The sequence below is a fragment of the Vicugna pacos genome, chromosome 16 (genome assembly GCF_048564905.1).
Source record: "Vicugna pacos chromosome 16, VicPac4, whole genome shotgun sequence".
In the NCBI taxonomy this organism is placed as follows: Eukaryota; Metazoa; Chordata; class Mammalia; order Artiodactyla; family Camelidae; genus Vicugna; species Vicugna pacos.
The window spans coordinates 38,175,732-38,182,521 of record NC_133002.1 but is presented as its reverse complement, the minus strand read 5'-3'; the positions used below and the strand labels follow the sequence as shown (position 1 = coordinate 38,182,521).

General features: G+C 52.7%; 1 long non-coding RNA gene across 2 annotated transcripts; it reads left to right on the top strand.

Moving 5' to 3' along the window:
- The first annotated feature begins 820 nt into the window (after window positions 1-820).
- On the top strand, window positions 821-4,243 carry LOC140686310 (uncharacterized). 2 transcript variants are annotated; one of them, XR_012060032.1, is made up of 5 exons: window positions 821-959; window positions 1,133-1,369; window positions 1,961-2,090; window positions 3,489-3,545; window positions 4,124-4,243. It is a non-coding gene; the product is annotated as an uncharacterized lncRNA (long non-coding RNA). The 2 variants fall into 2 exon arrangements; XR_012060033.1 differs by lacking the exon at window positions 1,133-1,369.
- Window positions 4,244-6,790: the final 2,547 nt, after the last annotated feature.

The following is a 6,790-nucleotide window of genomic DNA, read 5'->3' as shown; positions in this document are numbered from 1 at the left end:
GCTTGGCTGGAATCTCAAGAGAGAAGGGCTAAGCCTTCTTCCCCGTCACATCCGGGCACTTTGCGTGGAGAGCTGCCGTCCATGCGCTGTTGCTCTGGGAACATCTTGATCAAACAAGGGAGCGTCTCTTTTTTCAAACAACCTCACGGACAGCTGGGGAGGGTAAAAAGAGGTCTCCTCAAAGGGCACAGAGGATGAGACGTGCAAAGGAAGGGCCTGGAAGGCTGAGGAGGGGCACTGGCTGGACAAGCTGGACGGAGACTCTGAAACTCAATGTTCCAATTCACTTTGGCAACCATGGGCTGCTTGTCGTGCCAGGAAAGTTATTGACATTGAAATTGAAATTGAAATTGAGTTAGAAGAGGGGAGGGAGGCCCGCGGGAGCCATGCAAATCAGGGTGAGGGAGATGGAGACATTCCTATTCTGGGAAGCCCTTTATCATCCCAAGATCCCAGCTCCTGTTTATTCATAACCTGTTGCCACTAATTGGCCTTTCATCTTTCTCCAGCTCGAAGGCTGTGGGGTTGGGCCTGGAGGTCACTTAGTCCAACCTCCCTCATAATACAGTTCTGGTTGGAGCACCTACTATGGGCCAGACACTGTGTGAAGGGCTTTATCTACTTGGATTAGTGATTGAAGTCATAATCTTAAAGGTCAGCCCATCTCCATCACCCCAGCCTGATTCACCCCACTCCCTACTCAGGAATCCCCACCATGGCAGCCCTGATAGGTGGGTGGCCAGCCCATAATTGAACAACTTCAGTGACAGGGAGATCACTACTTTACTAACAGCCCATTCTGTTTGCTGGACAGCTCCATTGTTACAAAGGTTCTTCCTGAGCTGAACTGCGTTGGCCATTGGTTGCCATGGGGACTGTTTCTCCTCCTCCTCCCTCTGGAGCCTCTGCAGGGAACACCTCCGTCTGCCGTCATGGAGGAAGACAGACGGTGCTTCGAGGTGGGATAAATGGTGCTCTGGGCACCCCTCTGGGGTTAGGGAGACCTTGAGTGACCCTGTCTCAAAGAGGACGACCCTACTGTCAATCCCCTGTGGGCGTACATGTTCCATCCCCCAAATGTGTGCTCCCGTCTGTCACTCTCACTCCCATTTATCACCTCTCTGTCACTCAGAATCATAAAATGGAGCCCAGGTGCTAGAGAGTCAGCTGCAATCAGAGCGAGGGGAAGGCAGATCGCAGGCCGACTGACAGATGGACAGGAAGTCCTGCAGGCTCCTGCAGAAATGCGTGTGGCAGGCAGGAACTCATCTAACAGTCATTCCCCCAGGCCTGATGGACAGACAGTGGGGACAGAAAGACGAAGAGCCAGGCATCGAACAGGGAGGGCATCGAGTAGACACGTGGACAGGTAATGGAAGGGCAGGTACCTCTGCTTGGGGAGCAGGCATCATGCCCCTGAGCTGCTGCTCTCCTGGCCTCTGAGCCCTGCTTGACCCAGAAGTTGCTAAGGAGAAGTCTGAACCCTGTGGGGAGACAGCTTGCTTCCTTCACATCCCAGCAGGGCCCGGTTCCCCACCCAGACCAACAACCCCAGTCCCCTCCTCCACCCTCTGCACCCTTCCAGAGGCAGCCCCCCACCCCCACCCTGTAAATCACTTATCGCAAAGCCAAGGAAGGGGCTAGAAAAGGGAATTTCTGGAAGCTTCCACCGGCTGACCATTGGAAGCATATTCTCTAAGAGAGGGGAAAAAAAGGCAGGGGGAGGTGGGTGGGGATGAGAGAGACTTGACATTGCAATGAGCAGGCCCTGGCCCGCCCCTCACACTTACCATCCCACTTAATCACACTTCTAGCTCTTGCAGGTATTAATAGCCCATTTGAGGGAACAGAGTGTCAGCGAAGAGAAATGACTCACCCAAAGCCCTTCAGCAAACAAGGGGCAGAGGGGAGATTCGAACCCAGGCCTGCATGACTTCAGGGTCACACTCTTTTCTCCCAGCGGACGCCCATATACGTGGATTCCCTCCATTTTCTCAAGAAAATGAGGCAGCCATGAGACGACCGTGGTGATTTATGTCCTGAAGGAAGTTCCCACTGTAGGAAGCTGTGAATTGGCCCAGAAATAGCAGGTGATGTCAGCTAGGGCATTCCTCCTCCCCGGGCCCTTGGCATCACCCTTGTGGGACCGTCACCAAAATTGATGTGCCAACAATTACAGAATTGGATTTGCCCTTCCCCGGCTCAGACGTCATCCCTGGTGCTCAGGAAACACCTGTCTATTTCTTCAGCTCCCTCTTCATCACGTACACCCTCCTCGCTCTCCCAGGCTGGGATCAACAGGACGCTATATTCTATTCCGGCTGCGTTGCACCGGCCATGCATCACTTAGCATGATGCAGTTGCCATCCTGAACCAATGGCCCCAGCCCCTCCCTGCGCATCACACTTCTCAACCTGTTTCTCATCTTCCTAATGCCTAACTTCCTGATTCTTTTTTTTTTTTCCTTCACTTTATAACCTCACCTCTCACTCAAACCCAATGCTCTGCACTTTAGCTGGACCTCTCTCTTTCTGCCTCACCTTGATTTAGATTCTCCCTCTGGCTGGGCTGTCATTGGCTGTTTAGGATAAAGACAGGAACCGGCTTCTACCAGCTCACAAGAGCCGATCTTACGCATCTCTAACTCCACGTTCTGTGGTCCCATGTTAGTGGATTGAAATCTGCCATGGTAGTAGTTTTTACACCAGAGAAATTGGCAAATCTTGCAAATCAGGGCTTTCATCTTGCAGGAAGCCATTTGCTAGACTTACCAGCGCACGTCTGGATAAAGGGCTTGCCACGGGACTCCACATTTCCTCATAGTGGGTACCATCCCGCTGTGTTAACCCCAACAACACTGCGATTGGGATTTGGACAAGACGGCCTGGTTGCATTCTACATAGGGAAAAATTGAGGCTAAAAGAAGGTCCAACCCCAGGTCAACTTGGTGGGTCAAGAGCAGGACCAGGACTGGGGCCTCTACCCCACGCCAGGCTGCCTGCAGAGAAGGTGGGGGCATACCTCTTGGCTCAGGTCCCAGGCGTGGCAGGACCAATGTGACTCTGACCCTGGTGAGAACATTCGGGGGAGCCTGGCTGCCAGGGCGCAGGGCCAGCCTTGCGTGGGGTGGGGGAGGGGAGGGTCCTCTTCAGTTCAGCAGACCGGAATAGGGGCTTCCCGCACAGCTCCCCCTACCCCTCTGCTAAGGAAACAGTGAGAAAGGACTGGCCCTCCAGTTGACCCTGCCGGGTCAAGGCAGTCACTGTGTCATCTAAGGGCCCACGGGCGGGAGCGTGAGATGGGAACAGGCCCAGTGTGGCTGTGCGGAGGCCCCAATAAGATGAACGCAGCCCGTCCCATGGTGCCCTCTGTGGTAAGTCCATGCTGTCAGAAGGGATGGTGGCAGGAGACCCAGAGACTGAATGAAAGTGGGTGGAGCCTGGTCTCGGGGCTGTAGCAAGATTTGTCTGTCTGTCTTGTTCCCGCAGCCAGAAAGCAGGATTTATTGGTACCGCTTCCATTTGGAGCCTGGGCATGACGTACAGGTGAGCACGTGTAGACACACACACACACACACACACACACACACACACACACACACACACACACTCACCCCTAGAAGTAAAATCTCAGGTTTCCTGGGGCTAACATGCACACCCCTCCACAGCAAGACAAAAATCACACACCACGAGGCACACTGGCAAACAGACACACATAAACATTTTCGGACCCAAATGTGTGCAAAGAAATAACCATTCTCTTGGAAGTGTACTCACACGTGCACACGTGCACAGAACCTTTTGCTCTTAACCAGCTCCTCTTAGCAACCCACCTGGGGCTGCCAGTATTCCTGGATTCTGCAACAACCCTTTCCCTGCCTCCAGACCTCCAGTCCCATCCACTCTGTCCAGCCTCCACAAGGCAGACACACACACAGACACACATCTTGATCCTCCCCTACGCAGAGAGCTTCAGCTGTACCTCGCTGCCTCCAGCACTAAGAACTCAGACTGGCATTCAAAGCCCTATGAAATCTGGCCCCTTCTGCCTTCCTAGCTCTCGCCCCACCTCCCCATCCCTGAATCCCTCACCCCTCACCGTCCCTGCACTGTCTCTCCTCCAGCTCCCTCCAGCCAAATCCTTTCCAGTGTGACAAAGACCAGTGATTCATAACACCTTCCGAGATGCCCCGGATAGACGCGGACTGGTGGGGACCCTCGGCTTCCTCCGACTTACATGAGAGAGATTGGTAACCATGTCTTGTCTTGTCCACTGCACTGGGGCTTCCCACGGTTCACTTCTGCCTGTCTGGGACGCTGGCAGATACTAGGACCCCAGGCAAGGTTTGTAGGCCAATGGCTTGGGACATTGTCCCTTCTCAGTCCCCTGCTCCTTGCCTGGGCTCTTCTGTCCTAGTTTTGAAGAGTTGGCTCTCACTCTGGAAGTGAAGGCCACCCCCCCATGATGGAAGGATTGGGGAAGGCCTGTCAGTCACCCTGCTGTCTAGAAAACACCCTCAGACTAAAGGGTGTCTCCAGGGGTCATTGAGTGCCTCTCTGCCGCGTTCAAGCACATGGTTGGTCACTAGTGGATCTCAAAGACAAACACAGACTCTCCCACTCCATGGCCAAAGTTTTGCACTTATCCCTAGAGAGCCTCACTGTTGGAATGTTCTTCCTCACACTTGAGTTTGAAGACAGAGAACTGTAGCGTTGGGAGGGGCTTTAGCCAATCTCTTACTTACCCAGAGTTAGACTCCCCTCCCAAGTTATGTCGGCTTCTGGAATGTCTCCAGTGATGGAGGGGCTCGTCCCCTACAAGGCTGGACACCTCCCATCCTTAAAAGGCTCCCCTTGCCTCTTTGTGAGACATCGTTGACCCAGCCCAACCTGCGAGGCCACAGCAGTCACCAGCATCCTCCAGGACAGGCCTCTGAATATTCTGAGCAAGTGACAGAGCCCTGGTTGTTCACTCAGCTGTCCCCTACGTGACACAGGTTCCACGTCTTTGCCCTTTTCTGAACCGCTGTCCATTCATCACACCTTCCTGCGAGCAGCAGTTGGAATCAGCCCGGTGACTGGGGGCCAGCCTCCCCACCATCCTGACTCAGGATCTCTGCCTGACTCCAGCTCTGGTCCTACGTCTCTCAGCCTGACTGGTTTCTCATGTTCCTTTGCTCCATTTCAAAGTCACCCCCAGAGCTCATGGCAAGGCGGTCTCTCCCACCCTCTGGGCAAGAGCCCTGGATTTGGACTCAGGCAGACCCGGATTTAGCCATGAGCTCGGCCCCTGACTGTGAGCTGAGGTGAGCCACTTCACGCCTCTGAGCCCGCCTTCCCTTCCGAAATGAAGACAGTCACCCTTCCTCACTGAGTGTCATGGGCACTGAATGGGGTAGTTGACCTAAAGCCCTCAAGGCAGTGCCTGGCCCCGACATTCATTAAACATCACCCCGCCCATCCCACCCAGTGGGGACCCGGTGCTGCCATCTTCCCTCCAACCCTGGATGGAAGGAATTTAGCAAGCATCTGCACGACCCTCCATCCAGGGCTCTGCTAAAGCGAGATTCATACGTCTAATGTATTTCCTTCATCTGCTAATTTAATAATTCTGCTAAAAAATGAGCTCATTTGGCCCACAATTTGCTTCCCAGAGGCCTAACGCCTTCTACTGCTCACGACTTCATTAGCTCCCAGACACACGCGTTTCTCACCTCCCTCCTTCCCCCGTCCCTTGTTTTGAAGAAAGCAAGCCTGGTTTTGATGGATTGTAATGGTCCTGGCTCCTCTCCCCTGCCCCTCTTCCCTCCCCGCTCCACCGCTGTGTCTCTGCTCGGGAAGATCAGGATGGGCAGCCTCTCCCCTGCCTTTTGGTTCCTCCTTGTCTCTCCTCATCAGCTGAGAAAATGAGTTTATGCACACTGGACCACGGCCGCCACATCCCAGGGGACCGGTGGGCTCCGGTGACGAGAGCTCAGTTGGGTGTGAAGATGGGCTTCCTTACACACTGTGCATTCCTGCAGAAGCACTATATGATGTGGGGTAGTGAGTTTCCTGGGGCTGGAGATACAGGACACTGAGTGGCCAACTATATGTCAGAGATGCTTCAGGGTAATGCATTCTCTCTCTCTCTTTCTTTAAGCTTTGATTTTTAAGAGCCATGACTGTTACCCCTATCTGTTTCCCAGCCACCTTGGATCACATTCTCCATCACTTTCCCAGCTGTAGTCTCACCAGCCTTGGGCAACTGAATTTTTAATCTGTCATCGCTGGATCCCTAGGGGACTAATGGATAGAATTCTAGGGGTCACTGATGCTCATGAAATTCAATGCAAAATGTTGTATATATGCATATATTCAATTTCAAAGCTTATTATCAAATCCTCAAGAGTGTGTCTAGTCCAAAAATGATTACGAGTCAATGGCATGGAACAGAGGTGGGCAAAGTTTTCTGTGTAGTCAGATAGGAAATACTGAAGGTTTTGAGAACCATATGGTCCCAACTACTCAGCTCTGTTGCTGGGGTGCAAAAGTAGCCATGCGCAATATGTAAACAAATAGACGTGGCTGTGTTCCAATAAAACTTTATTCACACAAGCAGGCATCTGGCCACCAGCCAGTTTGTTGACCTCTGCTATAGAAGGAATTCTGGGTTTGAGTGGGAGCTTACATTCAGATACTGTCCATTTCATTCATTTATTTACTCATCCATTCACTTATCGTGTCGTATAAATGTCTACCAAGCCCCAGCTATGTGCTAGACCTTACGCTTTGAACAATAGATGGAAAAA